The sequence below is a fragment of the Daktulosphaira vitifoliae genome, unplaced genomic scaffold (assembly GCF_025091365.1).
Source record: "Daktulosphaira vitifoliae isolate Bord-2020 unplaced genomic scaffold, ASM2509136v1 Scaffold_1, whole genome shotgun sequence".
Lineage (NCBI taxonomy): Eukaryota > Metazoa > Arthropoda > Insecta > Hemiptera > Phylloxeridae > Daktulosphaira > Daktulosphaira vitifoliae.
In genome coordinates this window covers 24,138,473-24,153,154 of record NW_026099572.1, presented here as the reverse complement: position 1 = coordinate 24,153,154, position 14,682 = coordinate 24,138,473, and the positions used below count along the sequence as shown (strand labels likewise).

The window sequence follows — 14,682 nt, the reverse complement described above, 5'->3', positions numbered from 1 at the left end:
TCGTCCAATGCAACAATTTGCAATAGTGCATAATTGTACTGACCATAGTGTAGGTCAGTAATGACGGTCCGGCTGTTATTTTGTAAATTAGGGTAGGGGTGATAAACAGGTCAAGTGCTGGAATAAAGGTAGGTCCAACGATGTCGAATTTAAGTTGACTGTAGGATAACTGTTACGTATTATTGGTTTCCTTGCTATAAAACGGGTTTGTTCATAAAGGGTTATATACAAAGGATTTTAGTGAGAAAATTTGTAATTCACACAACATTAGTTGTTGTCAACTCCCAACACTTAGTCTTTGATATTTGGTACACACTTAGAAAATGGTTATAAAAACTCAATCATAGTGATACTCTTTATGTAATAAAGTTATTATTCGATTTAATAAATATATTGAAATAAAAAATTAATGTCTACAGTAATTTTGTGTAAAATTGGAATAAAAAACAATGACTACGAACGGGATTCAATTGAAATACCACAGAATAATTGTTTAATTTCCTGGGAAAAGTTCAGTAAGTCGTACAGCATCATTAATTCTAAATTAACAATAAACGTTTAAAAATCAAAAAATATTAACTAAAGCTAAACAATTTTTAACACTAGGTATTCTTAGTAAAAAAAAACGCAAATACAAATTTGAAAATTATATCTCAGTAGAGTCGAAATACTAATTTAATAAAAACAAAATTATTTTGTTGCTTACTGTTAGTTGATTTCTCTTGCACTTTTCTCCGTGAAAACGATTTTATTGGTTTCGCTCATACAGGGTGGCCCACCACTCACTGACAACTTAAATAACTTTTGATCCAGTTAATATTTTTAGTTGATTTTTTTTTTAAATAATAGTTATACGTTAGGTCTATAGCTATATCTCAATAATTAATTTTTTTACATTTTATTAAAAATATTAATTATTTTTAAATTTTAAATAAAATGTAAAAAAAAAATCTAAGATAGCTATTTTGTAGAGTAGAATTTAAGAAAAATTTTAGTAAAAAAATATCTTATTAATATTCAGTAGTAAATATTCTGTAGCGTTTTGAAGTTTGTGAAAATTTGAATTTTCATGTACTATTTTACGGTATTAAACATTGAAATACGTATTGAGAAAAGGACAGAAGAAAACGCTATCTTTTCAATATACTTTTGAATGAGAGTGATAAGTAATAATTGCCTTATCTAATTTCTTATCATGGTATTTATGCCAAGTTTGTAATGTATACACACTATCATCATATGTATACACAGTAATCATGAAAAGATAGCGTTTTCTTCTGTCCTTTTCTCAATACGTATTTCAATGTTTATAACCGTAAAATAGTACATGAAAATTCAAATTTTTACAAACTTCAAAACGCTACAGAATATTTACTACTGAATATTAATAAGATATTTTTTTACTAAAATTTTTCTTAAATTCTACTCTACAAAATAGCTATCTTAGATTTTTTTTTTAAATTTTATTTAAAATTTAAAAATAATTAATATTTTTAATAAAATGTAAAAAAATTAATTATTGAGATATAGCTATAGACCTAACGTATAACTATTATTTAAAAAAAAAATCAACTAAAAATATTAACTGGATCAAAAGTTATTTAAATTGTCAGTGAGTGGTGGGCCACTCTGTATACCACTGTAATCTACATGATACAAAAAAAGTGAAAAATCTGAAAATCCGAAATTGGACCACAATTCTAACTACTATGAGCGTTTAAAGTTTACCGCCAGCTTATCATCTTATTATACAATAAAACAATGAAAAATTGGCCAATATTAAACAAGTTTTCACCAAGCTTATCTAAAGTCATTCCAAAAGTATCCTGTAAACTTCGTTGAAATCTGTTAATTTTCGATCGATTTATAAGCTTTTTTGTTTTTTATTTTGATTTTATAAGAATAATTTTTAGTATGATATGATTTTACTTTACGCATCTCAATTTTGTTTAAATTTTATGTTAGTTTATGTAATTTTAACTAATAAACCGGAATTTAAAGATTTTTTTTAATGATTATTAATTTTTATTTCGTCTACCTGTAGTTCTGAATAATAATTAGTAAATTATTATGAGGTGTGGTTGTAAACGCACCTAAGTAATTTTTAGTTTTATTATTATTTTTTTAAATTACTATTTAATTTACAATCGGAACTAAGTTTATAGTAAAATTCTTTTGACATTAGATATTTTTTACACAACACGTATCGTTTGACCCAACAAAGATGAATAATCAAAGAATTATTAAAAAAAAAACATTCAGATCTATTGATTTTTGTTAATATCAAAATATCCTCATAACTAAACCCGAATTATGAGAAAAACTAGAGAGAGGTGATGCTATTAATTATGTATACAACGAATTTAATTCATAAATTAACTGTTAGTTTAATATTTCAACCAGACAAATTTTTGGGATAAAAATATCTTATTAAATAATATTTTGTTTATATCGGAAAGAGTCTTTTATTTTACATATCTATCTAAAGTTTTGTTGGTGATTTTATTTATTTTTTTATATTGAATATACTAATTGTTCTCTCTTGTAATAAAAAATCTGCGCCAGAAAGAACGTATAAATGTTGATTTTTTAATATTATCTTTTAAAGTAATAAATATTTAAAAAAAATTTTACTGGTACTAACTATGTTTAGTAAATTTGGTAAAATAAAATATTTGATGTTAACTATATTAAGCAGTAAAATTCAATATTTTATTTAAAATGTTAACTTTTATTTAACTATAAATAATCATTAATTGGAATTAATGTATACGTTAAGGATGAAAGAAATTTGTTAAATAAAAGAAGGGATCCGAACATAAACGGTAACTATATATTTTACTTTTTAATTTTTCTTTGTGAAGTTTTTGTTGGGATTTTTTAAAAAAATTTTATGAAAATAATGTTAATATGTGATTTAAAAATAGGAACTTCGAAAATTTAAATATTATACTTTTTAAAATCTGGTGTCAAACTTTTATAATGACATTGTGTGAAAGAACATTTGAAAAATACATTAAAAATGAATACATTTTAAGTAAGCTTTTACTAACCTACACTTGTGTATTTAAATAAATACTATTTTTTTTTCTACGCATAACTTTATGTACAGTTGTAATGACAGTAAAATGCTCAAGTTCTACACAACTTCAAACTTTTTTTTTGTGAAATGTAAGGTTCTTATCTAAAACTTTGGCAAAACAAACTTTTTTACTCATACACACATTAAAGGAAAATTTAAACTTGTGTTTGTAGAGGTATTATAAATATCGGCCACTGCGATAAATCATCTCCACGATTCTTAAGATTTTCTTTCCCCTTCAGCATTTTCGTCTTGTGTAAGAATATTACTATAATACTTGCGTTCGTCGTAGTCATTAATCTCCAGGCAAAAATTACTTACGGGCCACAGATGTTGAGGTCGGTTTTCTTGCGTTTTCCATTATTCATTCCCTACCACCGGCAGCTCCTCACCAAACGCTGTACGGGGGACCGACAATATTTTCGCCGAGCAAAAAACAACGCCAAAAGCAATTCGGTTAAGACGATGAACATCGTCTCCATTGCCCTCCAGTCTATAGGCTTGAGGCGGAGGACGACAGCTTCATCGACCCGTCGTTGTGTTACCATTTCATTGGGTGTCTAACCCCGCCCAGTATAACGAAACCACGCCCTGATATTCTCTCACTCACCCTTTTAGATGTTCTGAGAGTTATTGATGTTTTTAGTAGTATTTAAACGTATAGCGGCGACTGGAAACTAACACCTGATGTAAAGGTTTTCGTTCAAAACTTAAAAAGAACCTTTTCTGTCAAACCTATACCTTAGCCATTTCCATTCATACACATTTTCATTTCATATTAATTAATTCTCATTACAGTATGAAGTATCGTTCATACCATATAAAGAACATTCGTTTATTATAACTCGCCTTAACGACAATGAGAACGTCGATAAAATACTATCATACTCTGAACTTCAGTGTATTGGTAATTTTTAACACGCAGTATGTTTCTTTATGAAGAACAATATTTTATTAAAAAAATAATAAAATCATGTCTCTCCTTATATTCTAGTTATTATTTTAGCGGTACACTAAAGTACTACAGTAAATTTCATTGATACATAAATAAAATATTTTTATTATAAAATAGTTGTGTTTAAAAATAATCAAATAATACGATCAAAGTCTCAAAAAAATTATAGAACTTGGTATTTTATGGATTTGTAAACTATAATATGATGTGCAATTATAAAAAGTACGATTTTGTTTAAAAAATATTTACTTTTATGCACACCCAAAGAAAAACCTCAATCAAAATTGAAAGAGAAATTTTATCAAGGGTTTATGATAATGTTTTATTAATACGAACAAAATAAGTATTCTTATAAATAATTATTGTTCAAGACAAGAAAAAAAAATATCATATTGATAAATATATCATTGATTCAATAGTAATGATATATTTATCAAATTGAACAATGAATTTATTATATAGATCGAGGTTTTTCTCTGGGTGCATGTTATTTAATTTTTTTTACTTAATCAAATTTAATAACTATACTTTATCATAAACCGTTCAATTTATGTTTTTCAATAGATGAATTTAGATTGATACTGAAATAATTGATCAATGGCGTCAATTATAACAATATTATATATAAATGTTGCATACAGTTGAAACAATTTTGTAGATCTATTGCTCAATTATTATATTTACTGTAAATTTATGTAATTTTTATCTGTGTTTTAAGTACTATGTTTACCATTTAATATAAAATTGTAGTGGTATATTTGGCTGTCAATAATTCATATTATCAATTTAATTAAATATATCTATTCAATATTCTATATACTATATACAAATATACACAATTAGAAATCCGTAAATTCGAATATTTACCAACAAATAGTGCAATAGAAATTTTGATTATATTAATCATTAATGTTTTTTTTTCTTTGACAAATTTCTATATTTTTTGTGCCCTTCGATGAAAGATCGCCTTTGAATTCCCTTAAGTTGTCATTTTAAAAATAAAACACATTTTATTTTTATTTTGTTGCATGCCAAATTTTTGTAATTTTTCACCATCCGGTTGTTATAACGATTTTTAATAGTATTTGTATTTGAAATCAATTTGCTGCAGTTGCTACTGGTATCCGTCGGTCATTCTCCCCTAAAACCCGTACAGGTATTACTACTAGCTCTATTATACACCTCCAGTCTTCTATAATACCGAAAAAAACCTGTTGCTTATGGCATTACTAAGTATTGGATCAATTCATAGAATTAAAATGATACATTCGCTTTCTCACAATAATAATATTCATAACAATTTCAATGACAGTGGCCGTGGGACAGTGAAATAATATTGGGAATCGTGATCGGGTTTTCGCCCTACCCGGTCAGGTTATAATTGTGTTGATCCACAAGTTTGTTGTTGCTGAAGACAAAACCTGTTCGACTGGCCGCGACCGATATCTTCCCCAATATCGTGTGATTTCTCACGACCATTCTAAAAGGTCTCGATTACCTTTATAACATTTTGGTCAGTGGTAAAGTAGGTACTAAACTGAGCGATTCTTAAACTGTTTTTCGAAAGCCAATAGAAAATTAAAAAAACCATGAATATGGTTATATGGTCATAGTCATTGCCAAACTTGGTATTATTTTTAGTTATGTGATAAAACCTCAACATAATAAGAACGATTTCAGTTATATTTGGGACACGCATAATTGTTTTTAAGTAAGTATGTCATGAGTTTATACTTTAAATATAGAAGGTATATAAATATTATGCCGTTAAATAGAATAATTTATTTAATTACTTCATTAAATATGAAAGACTTTCAGTAAAAAGAATTGTTTCGGATAGGAAAATTAGTGTTGAACAACAAAAATTGTGATTGACATATGATTTTATACCTCGTTTTTTATAATTGTGTACAATTATCAATATTTTTAATTTCAGATGTGAGAATTTGAGTTTATAATGACTTTATGAAGAATAAAAATAGCTAATGATATTTGACTGATCACACTGCTGGCGAAAACTACAAAGTATTAAGACTTTCAAAAAATCAATGAAAATTTCAATCTTATATAATTGAATTTCATTTTAATTGACATTAAAATGTAACTTTATAATCTTTTAAATACTTAATAGAGGTATTATATTTTTTATTTTTTTTAGATTATTATGATGAACATTAAAAAAAAAATACAAGGACTAAACGTACGTTGTTCAAAATTTTATAGCTCAACACAAATAACTGAAGAATTCCGTACTTAGAAATAAACATATATAATTTCTAGGCTTAAAACAAAAAAATACTATATAGTAATGATTAAATGGACTTATTCAATTAAAAATTAAGCGCATTATTTCGTTTAGGTCGAGTTAAGGAAATTGGTATAAAAGAAAAATAAGGGTTTTATAAAATTAAGTCCATCAGGAATAATTAAGAATTAAATTATAAAATTTCAAAATAATATCAGTCTGCTTCAAAACTACAGTGCAATGAACTTTTTTGGTTTGTAGTATTTCTATAATATTATTTACAACATTTAGAAAATATTTATATAGGTGTTAGTGAGTACTATTAATGTTTAACAACGTTAGTAGAATTTGTAGAACGTTAACAATAAATAACATTTAATGTGATAATTTTTACTAATAAAAAATATCCAAATTAAAAATTAAATCATTAAAAAAACTTATCAGAATAATTGTTTTTGTATTCAAACTTAAAATCTCTAATGGTATTGAAGTTGTACTCTGCTATATCGTAAGATACAAAGCCACTCCCATTTTTTTTTCATGCGATCAATATATTGCTTTGGCAATAAACTTTTTAATCGTACTTATTTAACTTATCATTTTACTTATGGTTTCTACAGTATTTTATTATTTAATATTAAATACTAAGTAAGAAATTTCCTTGTTTTTTTTTTGTATGCAGTGTGATTTATCGAGTATACTACCCCTCCCTCATTTGCTTCATGAAATAATAATTTTTCAATGACAATGTACAGACTAAAATTGTAATAAAACATTTTTTCTAAAGAATTATTTTAGAGGCATTTTTAATAGTTAAATTGGTATCTATTGCTAATTTTGAGGAGTTGGGTAAAGTTTAGAAATGTTCTATTTTTAGCATAAAGCATAAGTCATAAGCATCTCTTTTACGCCTTTCACCCGGTACTCCAATAATTAAAAAAGAAATAATACAAAACTGGTTATCGACCTGTTCACATTTCTTTTTGACCATTGTCCATTTAATAGTGAAAAATTAATAATAGGTTCTCATTCAACATTCAACAAATCCTTAGGAATAATTTTTTCTTGCAATAAAATTTATGTTTACAATGATCAATAAAAATAAATTAGATTTTAATCTATACATTTTTATGAAAAAAATATTATTTAACGGAAAAATGGTGTGTAATACACTTAATAAATCACACTAAAAACATGTACAATGTTATACAGTATATTGTTACATTAAAAATTTCATGAAATTTGACAAAAGTTATAAAATTACAAAAACTAGAAATAGTATTTTTATATAAAAACCAATTACATAAAACAATTAAAACTTGAAAAATCGTAAACAATCTCAAAATCTAAAATGAAAATAAATTTTAATGAATTTACATTCAATAAATAGAGTTCTAATAAATAACAATTATAAAATTATTATCCATATTTTTATTATTATTCATTCTTTTTTTTTTTATCTAATATTTTTTTACGTGAATGAAAATTTCTGTTCTCAAATAATTATTTATTAGCAATATGAACTACAAATTTGGAAAATTGAACCTCAACATTTCTATTCACTTTTATATATCTTTCATATAATATATTTTTTTTTACTTTTCAAATTATTATTCGTTAGCAGTACGAACTATAAATTCGGAAAATTTAAACTCAAAATTGACTGTTCAAATCGGACTCGCTCTCTTGTTTTTTTTTTTTTTTTTGTCTGTTTGTTTTTGTTTAGTTATGTAATATTAAGTTTTAACCCTTGTTGAAATTAACTAAGCTTATAGTTGGACACTACTTATCGTAACTCAAAAATTCATAAAATAAAAAAAAAGTGGCGAAATATACTGTTGAGAGAGAGAGTTACTTTTAATTCGAGGTGTGATCCGAGGGTCATAAAATAGCATAAATATCGACTCATATTGATTTTAAAATCTTACCTGATCATTTTTACTTAGTTCTTATAGTATCTTAAATAACAGTTTTAATTGATAATTGATAAATAAAATAACACAAATCTATGTTGAATGTTTCTCTAAGTTGTTTATTTATAAATTTTTGATTGAAAAAGATTTATGTTTTCTAAGAATATAAATATAATGTATAAATAGAAGTGGTGATTATTTTAAACGAAAAAATAATAAGATATCATTATTGTGGACACAAACAGGCTAGCTTAGTGTTATATCATGTAAATGGTAGTGACGAGTATATTACGATATTAGTATTAACACAAGTCATGATTTCTATCTACAACGATAAAACTGTTAATCAAACACCATTATTGATTGCACAATGAAATAAAAGAGCGTCTTTGAATGAATCATAATGATAATAATGATAACAATAACTTATCATAATGATAAGTTTGAAAACCGTATTCTAAATCAACCCTTTTTACTTNTCATAAGCATCTCTTTTACGCCTTTCACCCGGTACTCCAATAATTAAAAAAGAAATAATACAAAACTGGTTATCGACCTGTTCATATTTCTTTTTGACCATTGTCCATTTAATAGTGAAAAATTAATAATAGGTTCTCATTCAACTTTCGAAAGTTATTTCATATATCTATCCTTAGGAATAATTTTTTCTTGCAATAAAATTTATGTTTACAATGATCAATAAAAATAAATTAGATTTTAATATATACATTTTTATGAAAAAAATATTATTTAACGGAAAAATGGTGTGTAATACACTTAATAAATCACACTAAAAACATGTACAATGTTATACAGTATATTGTTACATTAAAAATTTCATGAAATTTGACAAAAGTTATAAAATTACAAAAACTAGAAATAGTATTTTTATATAAAAACCAATTACATAAAACAATTAAAACTTGAAAAATCGTAAACAATCTCAAAATCTAAAATGAAAATAAATTTTAATGAATTTACATTCAATAAATAGAGTTCTAATAAATAACAATTATAAAATTATTATCCATATTTTTATTATTATTCATTCTTTTTTTTTTTATCTAATATTTTTTTACGTGAATGAAAATTTCTGTTCTCAAATAATTATTTATTAGCAATATGAACTACAAATTTGGAAAATTGAACCTCAACATTTCTATTCACTTTTATATATCTTTCATATAATATATTTTTTTTTACTTTTCAAATTATTATTCGTTAGCAGTACGAACTATAAATTCGGAAAATTTAAACTCAAAATTGACTGTTCAAATCGGACTCGCTCTCTTGTTTTTTTTTTTTTTGTCTGTTTGTTTTTGTTTAGTTATGTAATATTAAGTTTTAACCCTTGTTGAAATTAACTAAGCTTATAGTTGGACACTACTTATCGTAACTCAAAAATTCATAAAATAAAAAAAAAGTGGCGAAATATACTGTTGAGAGAGAGAGTTACTTTTAATTCGAGGTGTGATCCGAGGGTCATAAAATAGCATAAATATCGACTCATATTGATTTTAAAATCTTACCTGATCATTTTTACTTAGTTCTTATAGTATCTTAAATAACAGTTTTAATTGATAATTGATAAATAAAATAACACAAATCTATGTTGAATGTTTCTCTAAGTTGTTTATTTATAAATTTTTGATTGAAAAAGATTTATGTTTTCTAAGAATATAAATATAATGTATAAATAGAAGTGGTGATTATTTTAAACGAAAAAATAATAAGATATCATTATTGTGGACACAAACAGGCTAGCTTAGTGTTATATCATGTAAATGGTAGTGACGAGTATATTACGATATTAGTATTAACACAAGTCATGATTTCTATCTACAACGATAAAACTGTTAATCAAACACCATTATTGATTGCACAATGAAATAAAAGAGCGTCTTTGAATGAATCATAATGATAATAATGATAACAATAACTTATCATAATGATAAGTTTGAAAACCGTATTCTAAATCAACCCTTTTTACTTCAATAAAATAAAAAAAAATACATTTTTTATACTCACGTATTAATGAAACGTTAATATTATTAAATTAAGGTTATATCATTGTAAAAATTTCTAGTTGGCATTTTAATAATTTAATTATTTCAATCGTATAGAAATGTTGTATATAAAATTAAAATACAATTTTATAATATTTTTTATTCCTTTAAAGGATTATATAAAGGTAAAAATAATAATATAATTATGAAATTAATATCTAGGTATGTTGTTAGCTATTTAACATTATAAACGCTGTTTTCAACTTGGGATTTTCCATCACTTCCTCCAAACTATGAATAATATTAAACAGGTACACATCGGCTTAAACATCCATACAATATGTGTATAGCCTATTTTTGTTACTTTTATAAATAGAATAAGAAGCTTACAGTCCTAAGATTTTGGTAATACTTTGATCAATTTTATATACTTGATAATTAATTTAAGGATATTCCGCCGTTGTCAATGCAATACCATATATTCAAAGAAAGAAAAACAGAAAGAGAAATTTATGCATTGCAATTTCCGGAAAAAAAAATGCTGTAAGGTAAACACCATGCATGATATTTATAATCCAAATAGATTACAGGCGTTAAAGCAAGGTCATGTATATGAGTGATTTTTATTTATATTATGAGGCATTTTTAGGACCAGGCTAACCTGTTTGGTCGTCCTTTGAAATTCCATATTTTTTAATAGATGGATGCTGATTACATCATAATTTTGAAAAATGTCAAGCCACCATTTAAAAACAAACCCTTTTTCAAATATTTAGTATACCTGATAAACGTTGGTCTTGGGATTTTGTAGATCTTTCCTCACTCAAATATAAGAATATTAAGATAGAAATCTTCTGAAAGATTCACATCATCTTATAATCAAAAAGTTGTAATTTTTTAATTAATTTTCAATACGTAAATTAATTATTCTTAAGTATATACGTTTTTATTTAAAAAAATGAAGTTGATTATTCTAAGGGTCCACCTATAGAACCACAGTAAATATTATAGGAATATACTATTTTCTTATTTGACAAAAGAAACAATAAAATTATTTTTTCGTATGACTAAATTGGGAATAATTTCATAAATACTTTGACATTTATATTTCTTTTTTAATTACAAGTATTTATAAACATATGTAAAGAGTCCAGAAGTATTTGTTCAGGATAACGTCATCATCTACAAATAAAACATTTAAAAATAATAGTTTTTTACGTGATCTCTTCCTTATTAAAAATTGTTTATTGTAAAAAATTAAATTATTTAGTTGTACATCAAATGTACTTTTTGATTAGTGAAAATATGTAAAATAACATAAAAATAACTAAATTAAAAAAATAGATCATACGTTTATTTTAGGAGTGTAGATTGTATGTTTAAATATTATTGCCATCAAATTGTTTGCAGAAATCTCATAAAAAAAGATTAAACAGTTGTAACAGTATAATCGTTCTAGATAAATTTTTTTCATATAAAAGTTTTTTTTATCAAAAGCGAACGATGTTTTATATTTATCGTTTAACATTTCATTTATTTATAATGCCTAGTAAGTAATAACCATTAAGCCGATAACTTGTTTATCTTGATCAAAACTTGAAAAGTTCCACGTTGATTATGCCAGTCATTAAGTTTATTCACCATTTGCGTACACGTATTACCCATCATTTCAATAGTAAAGTTTTCTCGTGTGGCAACTGTACTACCACTACTTTGATTGAAAATCTGCCATAATTCTGTCTATACTATACGTTCTAAAGGAGAAAACAACAAAGAGATAGAGAGATAGAAAAAGAAAGAGACAAGGAGAGATTTTGACGTAAATGTCGTTAAAACTTGTTTAGAAAATTAAATCGCGTGCACGTCTATTCACTGTAGGTACAACTGGACGACAGGGTGTAAGAAGAAGGGAAGGCATTTTCCATGATGGCTTCTTCTTAAAATCTACCCTTTCTATTCCAGAAATGCGGGTGTATGAGGGGTGGATGTGGTAAGGTGTTTGTCAAGTAAAAGGGTGGAGCTCGCAAAGTATCTCCGACATTCTTATTGGCCACAATGATTTCCACATATACATGCAATGCACACTCTAAAGTATACATATATAAATGTACACATACACAAAGATGAGTTTTCCTACTTTCCAACATCGTTTCCTTCACCCCCAAAGTCCCGGGAATTTCGTGTTAAATTAGAATTTCCCGAAGCCCCCTGTCTTTTAGCTCTCTTGACGCGGTAGACAATTTAATAATGCACGCTAAGACAGCTCAAAAGTAGACTCGCAGGGATCCTTTGTCTTTACCGAGTAATCTGGTACCTTAATACAAAACCCGAAGACACCTCGTTGAAGCGCTTCTTTACGCATTTACTCCCCGTTTCGTATTCCTACCCTGCCTTTTATTTCATAGAAAACTATATAAATTCCATCACCATCGTATTAGCTGTCACCTCTATCTTGTAAAATAGCTCAGGCAAAATTCAAACTGTTTATATGACACTTTAATTAATACTTTACTCTAAGTTTTATTAAATACTTTCACAGTTAAAAACTCTAAAATAATTGAAAAAAATTATTACATCGTTTTAAAAATATAAAATAACCATATTGTAAAAGTATAAACTGAAAAAAATTAAAAGTAAAAACTGTATCTTGCCAAAATTATTTTTACATATTAATTTTTATTGATGCTATTTACTACTGAACACTAATAACATATAATTTACTTGTATATTGATCATTATCAAGAATAATATGCGATTAGACAATTAATAAAAATAATAATATTATACTTTTTTATTTCGGTTGTTAATATATTTCAGACAAGATTGTATCGTTTTTTGATGCGTAAATATTGTAATAATTAAAAATATTATATTGTGCTATGTGAATGTTGGATTGGTGTTGATGGGTAGATTAGGTTACTAGCTGTTTGTCTTGTAGGATTCAGGGTTAACAATAAATATACAGGGTGATCGGCTAATTATAAATCACTCAACTTTTAAAATAAATATAAAATTGAAAAAATAAGTTTTGTTTGTTATAGTTGAATATATTTCTCAATTTATTAGCTAATAATTACTTTTTAGAATCATCATTTAGAACACAAAAAGGGGTGAAACATTTATTTTTTATGACAACATATTTTACATGCTTATAATCACAAATACTCTAGTTAACAAAACAACAACTTTTAGACAAGTATTTTGGAAGTTTTTCTCATTTTTATTAATAGGCAGGATGAAGAATTCGGTCGGGAAATCACTAGTGATAAAAATAGTAGTATACACTTCCATTTCCAATCAATACTAGTTTAAAAATTGTTGTCAACCAGTCATTTTCTTATTTAGATTATTTTCTAGTTTATAAGCAAGTAAACAAATATGTTGTCATTAAAAATGAATAAAGTTAACACCTCTTTACGTTATTATTAGCTAATAAATCGAGAAATATATACAACTAAAAGAAACTAATTTATTTTTTTCAATATTGTATTTATTTTAAGAATAATAGAGTGATTTATGATAAACTGATCGTCTTGTATATATATATATTAATTTTTTATAGTTAAAAATAAACAAAACTGTGTTTTCCTCCAATTATTGTAGTAATATGCTAATAACTTACGAAAAACTAGTTTAAAAAATCCATCTACCAGTTATTTTCTTAGTTAGATTACTTTCTTATTTTTAAGCTAGTTAATACGTTTCCATTTAAAAAACCTAACGAGTTCTATTTAAGGGAGCATGAGATTATAGAACAATAATGATTTTTCAAAATTATAAATCATTAGATAATATTAAATTCTAGAAGAAAAAATAATAACATGTTTTATACTATTATAATTTGTATGGCACAGCATATCAATCGCCTCATATTGGCTCATTTAACAATACAAATTAAAGTCAGTTTTGATGAAATAATAAAAACAAGTTCTCTTTAATATTCATATATATTAGATTAAAATTTAATCTAATAGATTATTTTCCAAGTATATTAAAAACAAATTAAATTTTTTATACCATAATACATGTGTAAATAAAATCCGATTCTCGTAAAAACGTATTTTAAATAATTTATGCAGTGATAGTAAACAAAGGACCAACATTGTTTACTTAAGAGTTTTTTTTAGTTAATTTTAGCATTAAAAACTAATAAAAATGTATCATTAATAGTTGAAAATGATTTTCTAACAAGTAAATCTTATTTCATTAATCTTCTTTGTTGTTATAAAAAGACATTATAATTTGATGTATTTTAGCAATAAATATAGTACTACGTCGCAATAAAATATTCCCAAACTAAACAACGCAAAATAAATGATTTATCAGAAGACCGTTTTTAAAACTAAAATTATCATACAATCGTATATAGCTATTAATTTTAGCTTCGATGCGAAGCGGCGAAGGTATTAATTTTACTATGATGTGTTTTTTTTTTTTTTTTTTTTTTTTTTTTTTTTTTTTTTTTTTTTTTTGCCCTTTTT

General features: G+C 25.2%; 1 long non-coding RNA gene across 2 annotated transcripts; it reads left to right on the top strand.

Annotated features, from left to right (window-relative positions):
* Positions 1–289: 289 nt before the first annotated feature.
* On the top strand, positions 290–6,512 carry LOC126910298 (uncharacterized). 2 transcript variants are annotated; one of them, XR_007705232.1, is made up of 3 exons: positions 290–515; positions 5,974–6,137; positions 6,196–6,512. It is a non-coding gene; the product is annotated as an uncharacterized LOC126910298 (long non-coding RNA). The 2 variants fall into 2 exon arrangements; XR_007705233.1 differs by lacking the exon at positions 290–515 and adding an exon at positions 5,054–5,748.
* The last annotated feature ends 8,170 nt before the right edge of the window (positions 6,513–14,682 follow it).